Below are 19,929 nucleotides of genomic sequence, written 5' to 3' on the forward strand. Positions count from 1 at the left end.
GGGATGAGTGATACAGAAAAAACGGAAGTGAAGCAGAATGAATAAGGTGATTTGTACCATACAATGAGAGTGAATGGTGACCAGGGACTGTCAATCTGTAACAATGACAAAAAGTTCCATAAAACATAATAAAACTAGTTCATACAACACTAATGTTTATTCCAATGTCATTTACGCTATGTGTAAGTAACAGACTTCTTACTAAATATTTTGCTTGACAGCTGCGGTCACCATTTACTTTTATTCCACCGAAGCCAAAATATCAGACAAGTTCAAAAAAATATGAGGGTGTGTGAACTGTCCCTTTAACAAACCACACGCACAGATGTGGTGATGGATCCAATTCAAATAAAACTGAAATATGATTTCCTATTTATTAAAAGCAAACAAAGAGGAAACTGAAAGAAAATAGCATTTATCTCCCGTATCAAGCCTTAGAGAGATGAGCTCTCTGGAATATAAAGAAAAAAGATGTTATCTTCATAAAACCACTTCTCTCTCCACCAGAATTGTGTGTGTCGCTAAGGACATCTTCTCTACCCAAAGTTTATTTATCTTAGACAATGAATAATCACCAAACGTCTTCGACACCCTCTCCGTATTTATAGGCCAGAGCCAAAACCTCCCAGTGCCTGCTGTTCTAAGCACTCATCAGCAATATAAATTAGGCGAGATGTGTCAAGCCTGACACAGTGATATGCCATCGCCCTGGAACCAGAAATGGGATTTCGCCATAATTTTAAGATCCTGTTCAAATGTTTACACTTTCACAAGAGCCAAAATGGGTTCTTATTTTTGTCAGGTGAAATCTAAAAGGGAAAATATCTGCAGATTCCAAAAACATGAGAATTTACGTTTTTGCAGTACTTTAAAGGGATACTCCACACAAAAATGAAAAATCTGTCATGAGTTACTCACCCCGCACCCCAAACCTGAATAAATTTCTTTGTTCTGTTGAACACAAAGATATTTGGAAAAATGTTTGCAACTGATATATCTGAGACATCACTAACAAGCATATTAGGAAAATTTTAAGGTAACTGTTTGGTTTCCTAAATTCTCAAAATTTCTCATTTTGTATTCAACAGAAAAAAAAATTTCATTTTTCATTTTTTCAATTGTATCATTCTTTTTCTCTCTATGGTTTCAGTATAAACATTCTACATCCATTTTTTTAAGCTTAAATTGTCTGAGCTACACTATCCATATCAATTTATCGCCATACATATCCATCTATTTGTAATAAGACCATTTTAAAGAAAATTAAGCCGAAGCTTAAATGAAAATTACCCAATCAACTTGATATTATCATTAGCCTATATTTGCATTCAGTTTTTCTTTGTTTTTGAATTCTGCCGTTTTCCCACCCAGTGTGTTGAAGGCAAACGGCCCATCTTACTTCACAGAACATGCAGTCGTATTATGCAGCAAGTTCAGGCAAAGCCATGAAAAAGGTCAAGGCAGTAAACAGACCATAAACAGAGTCTGTAATAAAGCCGAGTAAAAGCAGAGTGGATGTCTGGCCTGTTCTGGAACCAGAACGCAGACCCCCTGGAAATCAAACGCTCCAGGAAACCCCGAGAAATGAGGAAAGACGGTTAAACCTTCAACATCCATCCTAAACAGCTTGTGATAAAAGCTTATGGACTTCACCGAACATGGTGAGACAGAAACAAAGAATTAGTGCTTGTGCTTAGTGGTCCAATAGCACATCAAGCATTTCTTTTCGAATGTTGTTTCCGTACATATGGAACCCACAAAACTAGGAGGAACTGACAAATACATAAACAAAAAGAACATATTTTCCTTAATATTACTGTCACAGTGGCACAACTGTGACCAGTGTTGGGTGTAACTAGTTACTAAGTAATTAGTTACTGTAATTTAATTACTTTTCCCTTGAAAAGTAAAGTAAGGGATTACTCTTATTTCCAGCCGGCGTTCCAGCCGGCGCCCAACCTTGTCCCGCCGACGTTCAAGTCGGCGGTCCTCCTCAGGACTTTTCCCCCTAAGTCCCCCAGAACTCCGCGCCCTCAAGCGCGCCCAGGGACTAAGACTGTACCCCCTATGAACCCTTGTCTGTCCCCACCCCCCCTCCCATGTTTGTTCTTTTTATTATCTCACCCCAACCCCGCTGTCATTTTGTCATGTTTGCCATTAGTTATGTTGTCTATGTGTATTTGGATCGTGTCTGTCACCCAGTCTGTCTTGTCATGTCAGTCTACCCCTTGGTGAGCACCTGGAGGTGCTCATTAAAGGGGGGGCTTCTGTCACGACTCTGCCTCATCTTGTCATGGTTTTCTTGGTCTTGTGGCAGAGTCGTGACAAAGCCTTTGGTTTAGTGTGAGAAAGCCATGGGGAGTTTATCTTTTGACACTCCATGTGTTTTCTCGTGTCATGTCATTGGCCCCGCCCCTCTCGTTTCCTGTATTGCTTCCCTGCTGTGTTTCATTACCCTCACCTGCCCTGTGTTATTATCCCTCATTTGTACTTCCCTTTAAATAGTCCTCATGTTTCATTTTCTTGTGTTCATGCATTGTATATGGTTCCTTGTCTGTATACTTACCTCTGTGCCTTGTGCTGTGTTGTCAAAGTTTCCTGACCCATACTTGTTCCTGTTCCTGGTGGTTCCGTGAGTCTAGTTATTGTTAGTTCATTGTAGTTTTGTCTAGTGTGGTATTTAGTCTTTGTAGTTTAGTTTAGTCAGTTTATGTTCCTGTTTAATGATTTCCATTATTATCGTGTCTTGTTTTCCCCACTGTGGGTTTTTGTTTTGCGTGTCTTGTTAAAATAAAGCTTCCTGTTAACCCCTTCATCTCCCGCTGCCAGCATCTGGGTTCTTCTCTTCACCGATCGTGACAATATGTGTGTGAAATAGTGGAATTGACATCAAAATTCAAAGTCTAACTTTAAAATCTGTCCTTTAATGTATAATTCTCACATTTGTAATACTTTGGTCAGTTAATAAGAGTACTTTATGTAGTTTAATATTATTTATTTGAATGAATTAAAAGAGCCCTTTCATGCCTATCCTTGAATCTCTTAACTAATCAAGGTTGATAAAGGATATAGAAAGTAATTAGTAATAAGTAATTAAATACTTTTTGGAGAGAGTAATTTGTACAGTAATCTAATTACACTATTGAATATGTAATTAGTAACTAGTAATTAATTACTTTTTCAGAGTAACTTACCCAACACTGACTGTGACTCAGGACCAATGCCATCCTCTTCACACAAATGCCGTGCCCATTCCCGTGAGCAAGAAGCACGACAGTTTTAACAGCTTTAGAGTAAGTCTGTTCACAAATCTGTTTACTAGCACCAGGCATGCAGCTGTCCGAACGCACCTGTCTACATCTCTGCCATCATCTTTCCATCTGGACCACTCTCTCAACATCATGGAACGGCTGGTTTTTAGTACAAAATGCCAGTGCCAGGTTAAGATTGTCTAAGACTGAGCCAGAGACAGAATGAATGATGTTGAAAACCCTAAAAGATGTATTTTAGAAACTGGCCGGTCAACACTTTGATATCCCTCCAAGTTCAGGGATAGTTACTGTCTCAGTAAAGTGTTGCACTGCAGGGACTCCGGTTTTAAATACTGACATATTGTGAACACTTTTCTGTCCAGATAGCTGGAACTGCTGAAATGATAAATATCAATAATACAATGATCATTATAGTTTAGTTTAGTTTAGTTTAGTAATTTATAAAGCACATTTCAAAACAAAAGAAGTTGCATCCAAAGTGCTGTACAGAGGTATTAAGACACAAATTAAAACAAAATTAACACACTGGATCAATACCTTAGAGACAAATGTAAAAATATAAACACACTCAATTAAAACATAAAGAATACAGATATGTTTTTAGAGAAAATGTAAAAATAGAAAAAGAAGGGGAAGATCTAATATTGAGAGCAAAGCCCGATCACCTTTCCTTTTGTAACGTGAACAAGGAACAAAAAGTTGATTGGAAGAACGTAAGGGTCTTGAAACATTGTACGGGACAAGAAGATCACTGATATACTGAGGGGCAAGTCCATGTAAAGCTTTATAAACAAAAAGGATTTTTAAATCAATCTGGGACTTAACCGGTAACCAGTGGAGAGAAGCAAGCACAGGAGTAATGTGCTGATGATTTTTAGTTCCAGTTAATGGCCTGGCTGCTGCGTTTTGAACCATCTGCAAACGATTTACAGTTGAATTAGGTAAACCCAGGTATAAAGAGACACAAAAGTCCAACTTTGAGGTAGTAAATGCATGAATAACAGTTTCAAGGTCTTTCTAAGAAAGCATCATCTATCTTAGAAAGCGTCATTATCATTATGTAACTAAAAGGAACCTATCCCAAACACAAGAACAATGTCTCGCAAATGATAATAATAAAATATCCGGAGTGTCTATTTACACTGAGTACAAATAGCCCGCCTTGTTGGCAGCGATTATTTGCACTAGCTCCGCCCACCAATATGTGATCGGAATAGAGAAAGTGTAAGAACGACGCTATTTCAAACAGTAACTCCAGTGTCGTAAGGTGTCAAATCTGTATAGCTTAGCACGGGAGACTGAGGTTCTAATTCACCTCTTGCTGAAAGCGTTCTTCAACTTTTTTCTATTACCTTACAGATCATAAAGGCATTTGTTTTCAATAAAATTGATTTAAGACTTAAAATTCATGTTTATTCACAACGTTTAGGTTTAGGGTAAGGTTAGGGGTAGGTGTAGGGCAGGGGTGTCCAATGTCGGTCCTGGAGGGCCACTGTCCTACAGAGTTTAGCTCCAACTTGGCTCAACACACCTGTTTGGAAGTTTCTAGTCTGCTTTGTGAGACCTTGATTAGCTGTTCAGGTGTGTTTGATTAGGGTTGAAGCTAAACTTTGCAGGACACTGGCCCTCCAGGACTGACTTTGGACACCCCTGGTGTAGGGCTTTATTATCTCAATAAGTTGCCATCATTTTAATATTTTTTATAAAAATAATGATTTACACTCTGTTATTATTGCATAATGTTTAATGCATAACAATACTGAGGTGCAAATAGTAACATTATCTGCCACGATTTATAAGTAAATAGCATCTAACAACTATTTCTACTTAATCCAAAGCAAATACAGCTATTTTCGGTTAGTGTAAATAGCATATCGCTAAGAAATGCTGGTAATTTCACTAAGTGTAAACAGAACCTACTGCTAAGTGTACACTAAGTGTAAATAGCCGCTGCCTAAAAAGTCATAGGTAGTAACAGTGTCTCCAAAAGATCTTTTGGTAACAATTATTTTGTCACAATTTAATCTAATCAACATTGACATGACCCTGATCACCCTTAAATTGTTGTCTCAAAGACGTGAGCCCACATTTTGATACACTAGAAATGTTGCCTATGGGGCTTTAAATGTGTCTTTAATGGATCTCCCCCCTCATTGTTACAGGACAAACACTTCTTAATTTGCTTTGACTTCTGTTAAAATATCATAGCAGTTTATATCAGCGTCTCGACTCTGAGCAATAGTGGGAAGGAAGAAAACAAACAAAAGTAACTTTAAATAGAAAATACCACAAATAAATCCCCTCATTTCTCTGAACTGCACTTTTAATGAAGCCAACAGAGGTCTGCTTTATTTTGCGGTTCTCTGTTGTAATTCTGAAACCAGAACTCCGAACAGCAAGTTTGCATCCAACTCCATCCAGAGCTGAAGGTTGAGCTGGCCCCACCCATACCCTCGAAAGATGAAAAAATGTGAAATCTTGGTTGATTGATGTTTGCTTGATTTGATGTTAACAAAACAAAGCAATAATCAATAGCAATAAACTAGACCAGACAATAAAAGAGAACTTTCTTCATCTAATATTCCTCTTATACATGGTCGGTTTTAACATCTTTTACAGCAGGACGATCCTTGTCTTGTTTGTGTGTGACTGTGTTTCTCATAAGGAACTTTACAGGAGTAAAATACTTAGTCACACTAATATAAACAAACTAAGACTTACTTTCAAAAAGTAGTTTTTAACGGTTTCTATTCGGTTGTTTAGTCTGGCGTCACACACCACCATATATGGAAGGTCATATACTGTTTCCGGGTCCAAACACTCCATAAGATGCTATAGGCAAACAACAAAAAATGCTAATGTACGCTCATGGCAAGCTGTAAAGCTATCGGAAAACCACAATCCTAACCTTTATCTTCGTAACGAAATCCCACATGGCCAGTCAGTGATTCATTTTCAGAATTTTTTCAAATATTGATGTCGGAGATTCCGTAAGCCTGGAGACTGTAGTGTATACTAAAGCAATGAGCCCCAAGAAGCAGTGGGTTACGGTGCATTTTATAACAGCTAAGGGCGTTGTGGCACGACGCGAAGCGGAGTGTGTAAAACCCCGTAGCTGTTATAAAATGCACTGTAACCCACTGCTTCGCGGGGCTTATTGCTTTTATAAAACGGTTATTCCATATGCTTAGCAAGGTTTCATAAAATAAAGTCAATGAAATGATATTTAGGCTATGTAGTGCGGTCAGCCGTTATATATTGGGGTATTTTATAACGGCTTAGAACTCCGCTCAGCCAATCAGAATCAAGGACCAGAACTGACCGTTTTATAATGCGAGTTAGTAAATGCTCCGCTTAAATATGCGATGTGAGTAAACAGTGCTCATTAACAGCTGTTTAAGCTGTAGCCCTGCTTGAAATGAATAGAGGGTATGCTCACGTGCTTTCCCATGTGAGCACGCCGGAACGCGCCTGCTTGAGTGGTAAAACACTGGGCAAAATGAAGGTTACAATATCAGGAAATGCAATTCCGCGCAACATTTGAGTGTCTAAGAACACCTGATTCCTTTGTAATTCATAAGGTAGTCGTAAGGATCACCGTCGAGTCCAGCTGCTTGTAGTTTCAGCAAATAATTGCGTGTTTTAGACCCGTTTTTTTTGTTCCTCCTATTGAATGCAGCCATTTTGCCTTAGTTTTACCACTCAAGGGAGCGTGTCCCGGCGTGTTCACGTGGGAAAGTGACATCAATGCATAGCCTCTATGCTTGAAGATGCTTGAACCCGGAAACGGCGTTCCTTACGTCACCACTTAACAACCGAATAGTCATCTGGATTTAAAGATCAAATGTGCAATGTGTGTAAAATTACAGCAAAATCGTTATTAAAGGGACAGTTCACCCAAAAATTAAACTTCTGTCATGAATTACTCACTCTCTAGTTGTTCCAAACCTGTATACATTTCTTTGTTTGGTTGAACACAATGAAGATATTTGGACGAATGCTTGTAACCAAACAGTTCTTGGATCCCACTGACTAACATTGTAGGAAAAACAACAATGGCAGTCAAATGTGCCCCAGAACTGTTTGCTGTCCTACATTCTTCAAAATATCTCCCTTTGTGTTCAACAGAACAAAAAAATCAAGTAATTTTCCTACTACGGTATGTTAGTCAATGGGGTCCAGGAACTGTTTGGTTACAAGCATTCATTTAAATACCTTTATCTGTGTTCATCGGAAAAAAGAAATTTAGAAGGTGAGTAAATGATGACAGAATTTTTATCTATCCCTTTAAGAAGTGTTGGTATTCTAATAAGTTTTGGTTTAAATTAGTTTACACCAGTTGACTAATTGATGCCCATGATGGATAGATTGTATCCTAACTCACCGCTACTTTCAGATCTCTGGTGCTTAACACTCCCTCTGATTTCTTATTCTCTGGTGCGTAACACTCCCTGAACACCATTTACTTCAAAATGTATTCTTTTAAATGTAACTTTATGTGTTTCATGAAAGAAAGTCATAATGTTTTGAAACAACATGGATAAATTAATTAATACTTTTCATTTTGGGTCCACTATACGATTAAACTACAATCAACCCATCAGCCTACTATCCACACATACACTTCCTCCATTGTTCCAGCTTGAGCATTCCTCGATCCTTGCATTCCTAATCCTCGCATTGCTCGCCTGTTGTTAGAACAAAGTTTAGAGTGCGTGCCTTTGTCTAATAAAGAGCAGGAGAGTTTTCTTATGAGTTTTGGCGGAGCTACCAATATAAAAAAATATGTATTGTTTACACCAGAACTGGCCTCATATAAACCAATCTTGCATGACATGGAATCATACTAAAAGTTTTTCCTAGTTCAAGGATGAGGTTTTTATCAAAAGTTTCCATCGAAAAACCAAAGTTAGCCCACAACATTGCTTCCCTCCTGTCATGCAGTCTTGTAAGTTTAAACAAGGATTAGGACATTTTCATTTTGGGAGCCATGCCTGTTTAATGTTACCGATACCAAGAGGGATTAGTGTATCATGCAAGGAATTTAAAATGAGCTTTTCCGGATATTTTTATACATCTATATAGTTTTTTATATCATTTTTAGATTCAAAAGTTATCTATAGATTTTCTATATACAGTATTATTTCTTTTAAAGGTCCGGTGTATGAAATTTAGCGGCATCTATAGTGAATTGCAAATTGCAACCAGCAGCTCACTCCACCTCTCCCCCCTCCCTTTCCAAGCACTAAGGTGGCTGACACAGGACTAAGATGTCATCATGTTTTCGCTGCTTTGCCAAAAGAGATAACGTATTTACGAAACACGCTCTGTAGAGCAATTTTTCCGTTTAGGGCTACTGTAGAAACAACATAATGAATTCCATACAACGGGACCCGCTTCATTATGTGAGGTCTTTATACACATCTGAGGACGTATATTATATTGCAATTCTGTCAATAGATCCTCCTAAAAATTACTCAGAGCACCTTTAATGCAATGCTTATTTAAATATTGACGGCACAAAGAAACTCAAGTTTTCTTTAAACACAAGGTAGTCTATATGTGGGCATTTATTGTACACTTAATGTACTACACAATGCGTTTGACCGGATGTCAAAGCGCAAATGTGGCGAAAGAACAGAACGCGTGCAATTCTCAGATCAGCGTTCAGTACGCAAGCTGAATTGAAGCTAACATCGGTCAAAAAGCAGTTTCCATTTCCTCAGAATCCAACTGGGGGCCATAAACTCAGTTCCTGGAGATTGTTCTGAACAGACACCCTTGTAAAGCATTGTATTTGAGGTACTGGCATTCTGTCCAAAATCTGCTAACACTATTATCATAAAAGTCAGCTAAACACCTAACAAAAACTATATATAAAGACGGATGAAAAGAGACAGACGCTAAAGCTTTGTTTCTGATTACATGTATTTAGGGAGAGGATTTTGCAATGAATATACTATATAGCTCCCAAACGTGGTGATATTTTACCCTTCTAAAGTATACATGTTTTATGATATAACATTGTAATGAGTGTAATGTAATGAATGTTAACATTGACTGGGGAAATTTCTTACAGTCAATGATTGAACATTCAATATATAACCCTCTTTATTTTGTTAAGTAGATTTGTCCAGATATGGGCAGAGACTCTGTCTGATAAATCTTTTTGGAAACTGTTGTAATTCTTACGCTCTGAACGCTTATGAGGTTTATCTTTTAAACCTGATCTTTTAGCCTTTGTTCTCGAAAAGCTTCAAGTATAGGTACCATTGATCTTCTTAGAAATGTACTCGGAGGTAGCTATGATTTACACTGTTTTTAAAAGTATTTGCTATACAGCATCTGTTTCTCTTCACTGGTGCTTTGTACAGAAACACACAGCAATGACTCCTGCAGACATCATGAGATAAAGGACTTCTATTGTCCAGGCCTTTTTCTCACAGGTCATACTGTATCTTTGAGCCTTTCGAAATTAATAAACTGTTATTGCCATAATCCACCCCCCAGGATTTTAATCCAGCGCTGAGTGAAAAGCAGAAATCCCACGATTACAGAAGAGAAAGACACCAACGGTGGGCTCTTTTTCATATAGAGTACAATAACCGTCTTTGAAGAATGCTGAAGATCTCACAGTGGATGCGAGAAATGAAACGGCGTAACCTCTCAAGAAACGGTGGGAAAGGGGCTTCATGGTGTGGTGGGCTCATTCAGGGAAAAGAAGCCTTTTTGAGACCTCAAGAGACCAGCAAAAAATCTGGTAATTCCACAACAAAAATTTCAAACTTTAAAAAGATGTTAAAAATACATTTATTAGTGCTAACAATGATGAGTCAATTATTACCAATCATACAACATTTGCTGTCAGTTCTATCTAGTAACATATTGATGAGGGATTTTAAACCGCACTACAGCCTTTACTGGGATGAGATTTATGACCTGTGGTTTTCAATTGGAAAGGAGTTGGGAAGTTTATGGCCAGGGGTCTGCTTACTATTGCTTTAGACACCCCTTCTTCTTAAGAAACAGAGCGCAGAACTCTGAAGCAGCCAACGCAATTATCATGTGGCTTAGACAATTTGTCAATCGCTTAAATAAATGAACTGGCTACATGGAATGATTATGTTGTTATCACGAAGAGCTACGATCTGTCAAATGAAAGATGGTGCTGATTTTTATTTTGTGTATGAGATATTTTTACTGTTCGAAAGTAGTACCCCAGTCTCATGGCAGTTTGTGACAGTCACAAATGTATTATAGTGTATGGATTTGTGTTCATGGACAGATATCAGCATGATCCTTCACACTTTCCGTCCCAAATAAAAAAATCCCATTTCCCACCATCGTCGCTAAATGTTAAATACCCATAAACAGTGTTCTTGGACATTGAATTTTACAAGCTATGCTGTGATCGTTTATTAAATTTACAGCTCTGTTCTCCAAATCGGTGATTGCAGACACCTCCAGCTGTATTCTGTCTCAGGAGGTCTAAAGCACGAAGCACCGTAGCTTAGTGAGGATAAAGAAAGCAATGACGTGGACTTTAATCTGTAATGCGATGAGACGAGTTGGAACAGAGTTAAAAGACGGCATTTACTCAATCGGCATCACTATGGTTCTTCTCCAAATGGGAGTGCCACACATCACAAGAAGTGTTCCCAAGGGAGCGCTTAAAATGAGCCAGACAGTCTTTGCAGTGTCAGATATAAGATGCTTGTGCATGCAAATATTATAAAATAGACTTTATTAAGGTAATAATTTTTGCTGAAGTCTATCAGCCAGCAGTAGTTAAGGTTGTTGTATTACCTCCAGGGGTAGACGGCAGAATGGCCAGTTTAATGAGAGTCCTGGGGATTAATGATGTTTAATGATAGGTTTATGACTCCAACATCAGACTGTTCAGAGCGGCAGGATGTGAATGTCAAAATAAAACATGTGAATGTTCTTCAAATCCATCATGCCTCAAAAAAAGGAAAACAAGAAACATAATAATAATCCGCTGGCCGAAAACAGGGAAAATAAATAGGACAGAAAAACATGAAATAAACCATAATGCTGCCTTTTTATTGGTTTATGACTTAAATGTTTCTAGTCCCTCCCTAGAAAGAGAACCATATGAAATTTTGTCACATGTTGTGATGGCTGTGAGATTCTCTCTCACATTAAAAATACAGCCATATTGTATACTTTCTTAAATTACAGTAAAATTAAAAATCACAGATGATTTCTCAATTATTTCTCCTAGACACCAATTTTTACTTAAGTCTCCGCCGAAAACTTTACTTTTTCTCCTGATAAAAACACTCAATCTCACACATCTCCATTAGAGTTTCTTAAGAGATCTCAACAATATCGCAAAGTGAGCTAAGATCTGCCAAGTCTGCAAATAAAAGTCAATATTATTGAAGATCTGAATAAGATCTCATCAAATTTGAACAAATCCAAATTATTTTACCTCCACAATCTCTTTACATGAATTAACATTTATTTTACTACTGTATACACTAATCATGTTTTTGAACAATTGTCTCAAGCGGTAAATAATTTTAGGAAAAACATCTAACACAATCACATTTCATTAATTAAAATGTATTTTACTACTATACACACTGTGGCAAGGGGGGCGTGGTTCAGCACGGTCGGCACTGAGAGAGAGAGACGGGAGAAGAACGGTGAGTAAGCAGATCAAGAGCATATTAAAAACACCTGCTTCTCACCTATGCGTAGCTATGAAGCTGTATCCAAACAGACACATCCAAACTCAAACAGGCGTTATAAAACAAATGTGAAACCCAGCTGCTGAGGAAGTCAAACTGTTAATTAAGAAGTCTCATGTGCCATCATGAATGCCAAAATATTCATATTATTTATGTCTTTTTGGGAAGATAATTAGTGCTGTAGATAATTGCTCTGTCATCACTCTTTCCTTTTGTACTCCTAAAAGACTCTCATCCAGCTGCTAACAAAACTGCGAAGTGAAACTTCTGTTCTCCTTAGCGCATCTGCATCTCACAATGTGCTTTCTAAGATGTGTTTTGTTTATATTGACATACGCTTCATGCATGTGTGCGTGTGTGCATGCGTGCGTGTGCGCGCTCATGATGAAAGATGGTATAATGTTTATTATAAACAGGCATTAATTTTTTTTTTTTTAATGATGTACTGCAAATACTGTACATGCACTATAACGAAAAGTTTAAATTCTCTCTTTTCGCTGAAAAAAAAGACAAATTTAATTCAAATCCAATCGGCTGTAAAATGAAACCAAAGCTGCCTTTAAGGGGTGCAGAATGCAATAGAGCTTGGCACCTGATCCTACAGCTCTCGTGGCTGGGTAATATTCCATCTTGACTGATTCGACTTTTCTGCACACTTAAACTGAGAGGCAGGGATATAAACAGGGTGTGATGCAGACACCCTAATCCGTCTATAGCTCATACATTGTGTGCCATTGGGTTAGTTGCTCACCGGAGGCTCGCAGCATGTACAGGAAATGTTGATCCCCTCCCGAAAAGAACATGAACATCATCTATGCTAAAGAGTGTGAATCCAGGGGAACTCTTAGCAACGATGGAGAGCTTTATGTGAAAGACGTTTACTGTATATATTTATTTAATAAGAGAGATCATAAAAATAGCAACATTTGTTTGTATGCCCTGCCAATCAGTTCTTAATAATGGGCAATAAATCCATTATTCACAAATATCCAGACTGGCTGTAAAAAAAAAACGTACATATTCTGCTTTATGACTAAGGGCATGCCTTATGAACACAGCTAATGATGTTGAAAATATAAGATTTATTATTGGTATAAACTCAAGTACACAGTCAGGTTTGATAAGTTAGTAGTACTTATATAATATTTATAGTGGTTTTTGCAAAGGCTAAGCAGATGTATTGTAATGAATGGATCAGTACAAGCCCTAAAGACGACTGTTTTATAGCAAATTTGTCTTGATGCTCAAAAACCCATCCAAAATCGACTGAAAACCTTCAAATAAAACCTTGCTGCTATGCGAATAAATGTATGTGGAACTCAAGAATGCTATGAGAAGTATTTTCTTTGAAACCCTTCCCGCTGCTTCAAACTCATCGATTGATCATGCTGAAACAATGTGCCCAGAACAGCCCAGCTGCCAACATGTGCTTGCCATATTGTAACTCATACGACCAGGCAAAAATACCAGTGGCCACAAGTTCACTACCATTTATTGGACTCATCTCAGCTGGTGGTGCCGCAGATTGGGTGTCACGTTCAACCAATCGGATGGTAGTTTTTCTAATGTATTCGGAGCGTGTTGGTCTTTGTAACTTCCCAAGCACAAAACAAAGCCACATTACAGAATTCAAAGACAAACCAGCAATTTTATATCTATATTACATCTACCTATATTAAGATCTACTTATTTTATATTTATATTACACTATATATTTTTTCTGATGCAGGTCTATATTGTAAGGCTCTATCTGTCCTCAACTACTGTCTATAAGATCTTATCCTTAAAGTCCCTCTCTAGAAAGATTATTTGTGGTGGCATAGCTCAAGTTAAATGTTCAGATGTATTAAAGTCAAGCATTCGCTGTCTGGAACTAAATGGAAAGCTATTTTTCAGAAATCTGTGAACTATGAGATCTGGCAGTGGTCAGCGAGTCTCACGCCAAGCAGTATGAAATCTGTCTTTCACACCCATCACTACAGAGCTTTTAGGCTCATAAATATTACATCACGGGAAATGCTCCCTGCATCTCGGTGATCTGCGTGTTACGTTTTCACCACAGTGAATGACAGCAGGGAAATAACTTTATCAAGTTTTCCGCTGTAATAAAGAGTGTCTTCATGAAAACATCACCCTTTACACACATATTGTTTTCTTCCTTTGGGAAAATACCAATGCATTTTACTTGGAACAGAAATCTAAACATTATTTAAGATTCTTTTTAGAAACATACACTAAGAACAACTGTATATGGGATGTTTAATCAAGACCACAAGGTTCGTTTTGTAACCGTGCAGCCCAATCTATCATGATTTTTCTTCCATTTCACAAACTATTCAACACTGTCTCTTAAGAGACGGTGAAAATATCACAGATGATTTAAAACAGGTGTGAGTGCTCTTAAGTTTCAAAAGACAAACACAAAACACTTTTCTTGTTAATCTTGTACACGCATCACACTATCTTCAGACTGTGATCTAAAAGATTTCAATTGAATAAGGGTACATTTTAATTTGCTGGTTCTGAATGTTTCAAAGGTATTCAAGTCTAAGAAATGTTTGGAAATGCTTAGCTTTTAGGAAAATGCAAGATTTAAGAAGAACATAAATGGTCTGTAGTTGTAGCTTATATAGTGAGCAGATTTGATTACATGTTCTACTTTCTGTCATCATTTACTCACCCTTTTGTCATTTCAAACCTGCTTTCTTTCTTCCGCAGAGCACAAATGAAGATATTATCTTCTTCTTTTGTGCTCTGCGGAAGAAAGAAAGTCATTAAAGTTTAAAATGACTAGAGAGTGAATAGAGGATGTCAAAATTTCATTTTTAGGTAAACTATCACTTTAATATGAAAGTATTAACAACAGCACTGAATCAGAGATTTCAACCTTTAAAAAAATACTATGTTTTTGGTCAAATACATTTTCAAATTTAGAGTCAATTTAACTGCCACACATACAAAGAAAAAAATCTATTACACTCTTCACAAAATTCTGGGTTATTTACATTGCTAGGTTGAATATAACCCAGCGTGTTTTTGAGTGTACACTGTAATCAAAATTCACATTTAAGTTCTCTAGTACAAAAATGCAAATACATAAACATACCGCTTCAATCAATTAGCCCCTTTTGCTCATCTCTTCTACACAGATATATTCTGCAGACTCCTAACAAGCAGAACAATTTATGGCCAATGGCATGAGGTCTTCGGGCTTGAGCTCAAAGCATGTGCCCTCATTTTACCGCTTGTACTCAAGAGACGCAAAGGCAGCATGAGGTGAATGTGAGGTCCTGAAAACAGAAGCCATAAAGCTGAGGAACTGCCTGGCTTTTATGCAGAATGATGATCTATACTTGTTGGTGGAGCATAAAACAATAGCTAAGATTACCGTGTGCAAACATGATCAAGGCGTAGACAACAATCCAGTATCAGCGAGAGCCCATTGATCATAAATGGAGACACGCAAAGGGGTGGTGACCTAATACGTGAAAACTTCAGAAATTCTTCTAAAGATTATCTGCTTCTCCAGTTCTAAAAAGCTAACCTGAAGCAGGAAAAGGCAGTTTTCCAAGGGTATGTTTTATGAGTTTATTTATTTTACCACATGTCCAACCATATCCTCCTTACAAAAAAAAACGTTACACCACAATATACAGTGTTCCTAAAAACTGGGAAAATGGAGGTCTTACAGATGTTAAATTAATGTTAATTAATGGCAGAATTTTCATTTTTGGCCGGAGTTACCCTTAAATGTTTAAAAAAAGCAAATTAAAGGTGCAATGTGTATTTTTTGGAGGAACTATTGACAGAAATGCCAAATTTGTTGGTACCCCTCCACAAAAAACAAAGAATGCACAATTTTCAGAAGTTTTTTGAAACTGACAAAAGCAATTGGCATCCACCATTGTTTATTCCATATTTAATAGAAATCAGACTTTGCTTCTGATTTTTTATTCAACATAATACTGTAAATAATAAAACAAATGAAAATGTCATGGACAAAAATGATGGGACCCCAACCTAATATTTTGTTGCACAACCTTAAGAGGCAATCACTGGAAGAAAATGTTTTCTGTAGCTCTCAATGAGACTTCTGCGCCTGTTAACAGGTAGTTTGGCCCACTCTTCCTGAGCAAACTGCTCCAGCGGTCTCAGGTTTGAAGGGTGCCTTCTCCAGACTGCAAGTTTCAGCTCTTCCCATAGATGTTCCATAGGATTCAGATCAGGACTCATAGAAGGCCACTTCAGAATAGTCCAATGTTTTGTTCTTATCCATTCTTGGGTGATTTTAGCCGTGTGTTTTGGGTCATTATCCTGTTGGAGGACCCATGACCTGTGACTGAGACAGAGCTTTCTGACACTGGGCCATACGTTTCGCTCCAGAATGCCTTGATAGTCTTGAGATTTCATTGTGGCCTGCACAGATTCAAGGCACCCTGTGCCAGATGCAGCAAAGCAGCCCCGAAACATAACCGAGCCTCCTCCGTGTTTCACTGTAGGTATGGTGTTCACTTCTTTGAAAGCTTGATTTTTTTGTCTGTGAACATAGAGCTGATGTGACTTGCCGAGAAGCTCCAGTTTTGACCCATCTGTCCAAAGGACATTCTCCCAGAAGTTGTGAGAAGAATTGTGGCTTGTCAATATGAATTTTAGCGAATTCCAGTCTGGCTTTTTTATGTTATTCTTCCTCCTGGGTCTTCTTCCATGGAGCCCACTTTTGATCAAAAAGCGACGGGTGGTGCGATCAGAAACTGACGTACCTTCACCTTGGAGTTCAGCTTCTTACCTCCTTCTTACCAAGGATAATTGCCATCTCTTTGGCAGTTATCCTTGGTTCTTTTTCTACCATTCGCACTATCCTTCTGTTCAATCTGGGGTGGATTTTCCTCTTGCGGCCATCGAGGGAACATCGAGCTGCTTGGAGATGTTGTAGCCTTCACCTTTACCATGCTTGTTTATTATTTGCTTTCTGAGCTCCGCAGACAACTCTATCCTTTGCTTTCTCTGGTCCATGTTCAGTGTTTTGCACACAATGATATCAAACAGCACAGTGACTACTTTTCTCTATTTAAATAGGCTGAATGACTGATTACAAGCTTGGATACATGTGTGATACTAATTACGTAAAGAAACTAATTAGTTTGAAATATCACTGTAATCCAATTATGTATTATCTTTTCTAAGGGGTACCAACAAATGTGTCCAGGCCATTTTATAGAATAAGCAATAATTCATCTCTTTCCACAGCTTCTTTGCTTTATTCTATGACATACCAAAGGCATGCAAGTATACATGATACAATAGCTTTTAATTTCATCACTCTTCAGGAGGAATGAAGCATTATTTCAATGAGCTGTAAGGTACCAACAAATCTGAGCACACATCTACTCAGTACATAACTTCACTATTTTTTTTCACCTTTTTTATTTTTTTTATAGATGTCTTCAGAGGTGTACTTACATAACGAAGTGTTATGTTTCTATTACCTTATTTCTACCTACATACAGCGCGGGTCCCCCAGCATGGAATTCACCATGTTGTTTCTACAGTAGCCCTAAACGGACAAACTGCTATAGAGCGCGTTTCGTAAATATGTCATCTCCTTCCGCAAAGAAGTGAAAACATGACAGAATCTTAGCCCTGTGTCAGCCACCATATAGTGCTTCGAAAGGGAGGGGTGAGCGGTGCGGCATGCGTTAAGTCGAACATAGGTGTTTTAAAATAAAAAGATGTGTTGAAGTGGCTACGTAAAAGAGCTGATTCAGATGTCTGGATCGCTGTGGTGAAGCGATATTGCATAGTTCCAGTAAAGTATGTCAGATCACAGTAGTCTGCATTCCAGGCATCCCACGAGTCAGAGAATCGAGAATCGTGCCGCCCAAACTGAACTAAGCACAGATATTTGTGTCACCTGATCAGAACATTCAAATGCACAGCACTATCTATGGACTGATATGTTTGATTGACATGTGTGGCATTCAATAAAAAACAGAGTTTACTGTCATGAGTATTGTGAAGCTTGCAATATGGTAATCCATGACCAGACCATGGTGTTCATGGCAGTTAATCTCTCACAAGATGATGGCCAGCTGAGTTAATGTATGAAACACGCAGTGCTCATAAATGTACTATTAGCAGGCAGACTGATGTCCCTCTTCATAAAAGCAAGTTTGGCTACCCGTCTGCTATGAGCAGTGTTGGGTAAGTTACTCTGAAAAAGTAATTAATTACTAGTTACTAATTACATATTCAATAGTGTAATTAGATTACTGTACAAATTACTCTCTCCAAAAAGTATTTAGGTACTTATTACTAATTACTTTCTATATCCTATATCAACCTTGATTAGTTAAGTGAGTCAAGGATAGGCATGAAAGGGCTCTTTTAATTAATTTAAATAAATAATATTAAACTACATAAAGTAGTATTGTTAACTGACCAAAGTATTACAAATGTGAGAATTATACATTAAAGCACAGATTTTAAAGTTAGACTTTGAATTTTGATGTCAAATTCCACTACTGCACACACATATTACACAAAGTATTTAGTTTAGTTACATCAAAAGTAACTTTAATTAAATTACAGAAAAAATAAGAGTAATCCCTTACTTAGAGTAATTACTTTTTCAAGGGGAAAGTAATTAAATTACAGTAACTAATTACTTAGTAACTAGTTACACCCAACACTGGCTATGACCACGCTGTTTGCAAATGAAGTGTAAGCAAGATATTTCTGAATGATTCAAAACATCCTAACAGAAAATGTTTAATATAGAGATATGATCAATGCGTATATCTCTAAAAGCGAGTTGATTTTGTTTAGCCAAAACAAGCTCTCATGTTCCCAGTAATTTTCCTCTTGGTGTACTGGATATCATGTTTCCAGCGCTTTGCACTAAAACAAATCAAAGAAACAAGACGTTTTAGAGCAATATTTCCAACATGTATTGTCCTTGGAATTAACTAAATTTAGTGCTTCCAAATGTGTAGTTATTAAAACAATAAAATCTCTATTCTCAAGCCTACATCTTTGGAAAGTGTAACAAAGTCTTAATAATTTATTATGATGGGTAACCTTTAAAAGAAAGTCATATTTTAAAGAAATATTACTAGGTTCAGTTACAGGCAATGCACATGGTGGCAAAAGCACCTGTATGCTTTGGAAATCAGATGTCTTAATCTTTGATAGACCCTTAAAGTTTTTTCCCCCATACTTCAAAGGAGCACATACAAAACAAAGCAATGAAAGATGAACTCTTTTCATGTGGTTTCCAATGACTGATTTTAAGACAGCGTGCTTCATTATAACTCTCTATTCAGTCTTCCTGTCTTTTTTTGCTAGGCACTATTTAATTGAATGTTTTCTACTGTAAACTAATGAGAAAACTTTTTATATATGGTTACTGCTCCGGTTGTTTTTGGAGCACATGGTATGCAAAATAACTGGATTTAAACCATGCTATGTGATCATACTGTCATGAGTGAGAACGGACTCAACTGCGGGGAAAATAACAATCTTTATTCAGATCGAGAACACACGTTTGAAAGTCAGTAAACAGATAATCCTATGGGAGTAAAAGTCCGATGAAACCCAGTGCTGCAGACGAGCGAAACCAGCGGGAGAGCAGAACAGCGAGGCTGTGACCGGCCAGCTGGACAGAGAGGCTGCGACCAGTGAGGTCCGTGGTTAAACGGGGGACCGGAGTGGGGAACTGTCAAAACACACACACGAGGGAATAACAACAGAAGTCAACCTGATCAGACCGAGGGCATGACACATACAGCTGATATACAGTAAGTATTCAGGCAATACTTAAATCGTGAATTAATAATGCAGAGGAAAAAAGTACTTGGAGATAGATCATAACGGTCGATATCTTCATTTGCCCTTAGATCATATTTTCTGTATTACCTTTTAACTAATTTCAACAACTCAGG

This window comes from Triplophysa rosa, linkage group LG8 (assembly GCF_024868665.1).
Source record: "Triplophysa rosa linkage group LG8, Trosa_1v2, whole genome shotgun sequence".
NCBI lineage: Eukaryota > Metazoa > Chordata > Actinopteri > Cypriniformes > Nemacheilidae > Triplophysa > Triplophysa rosa.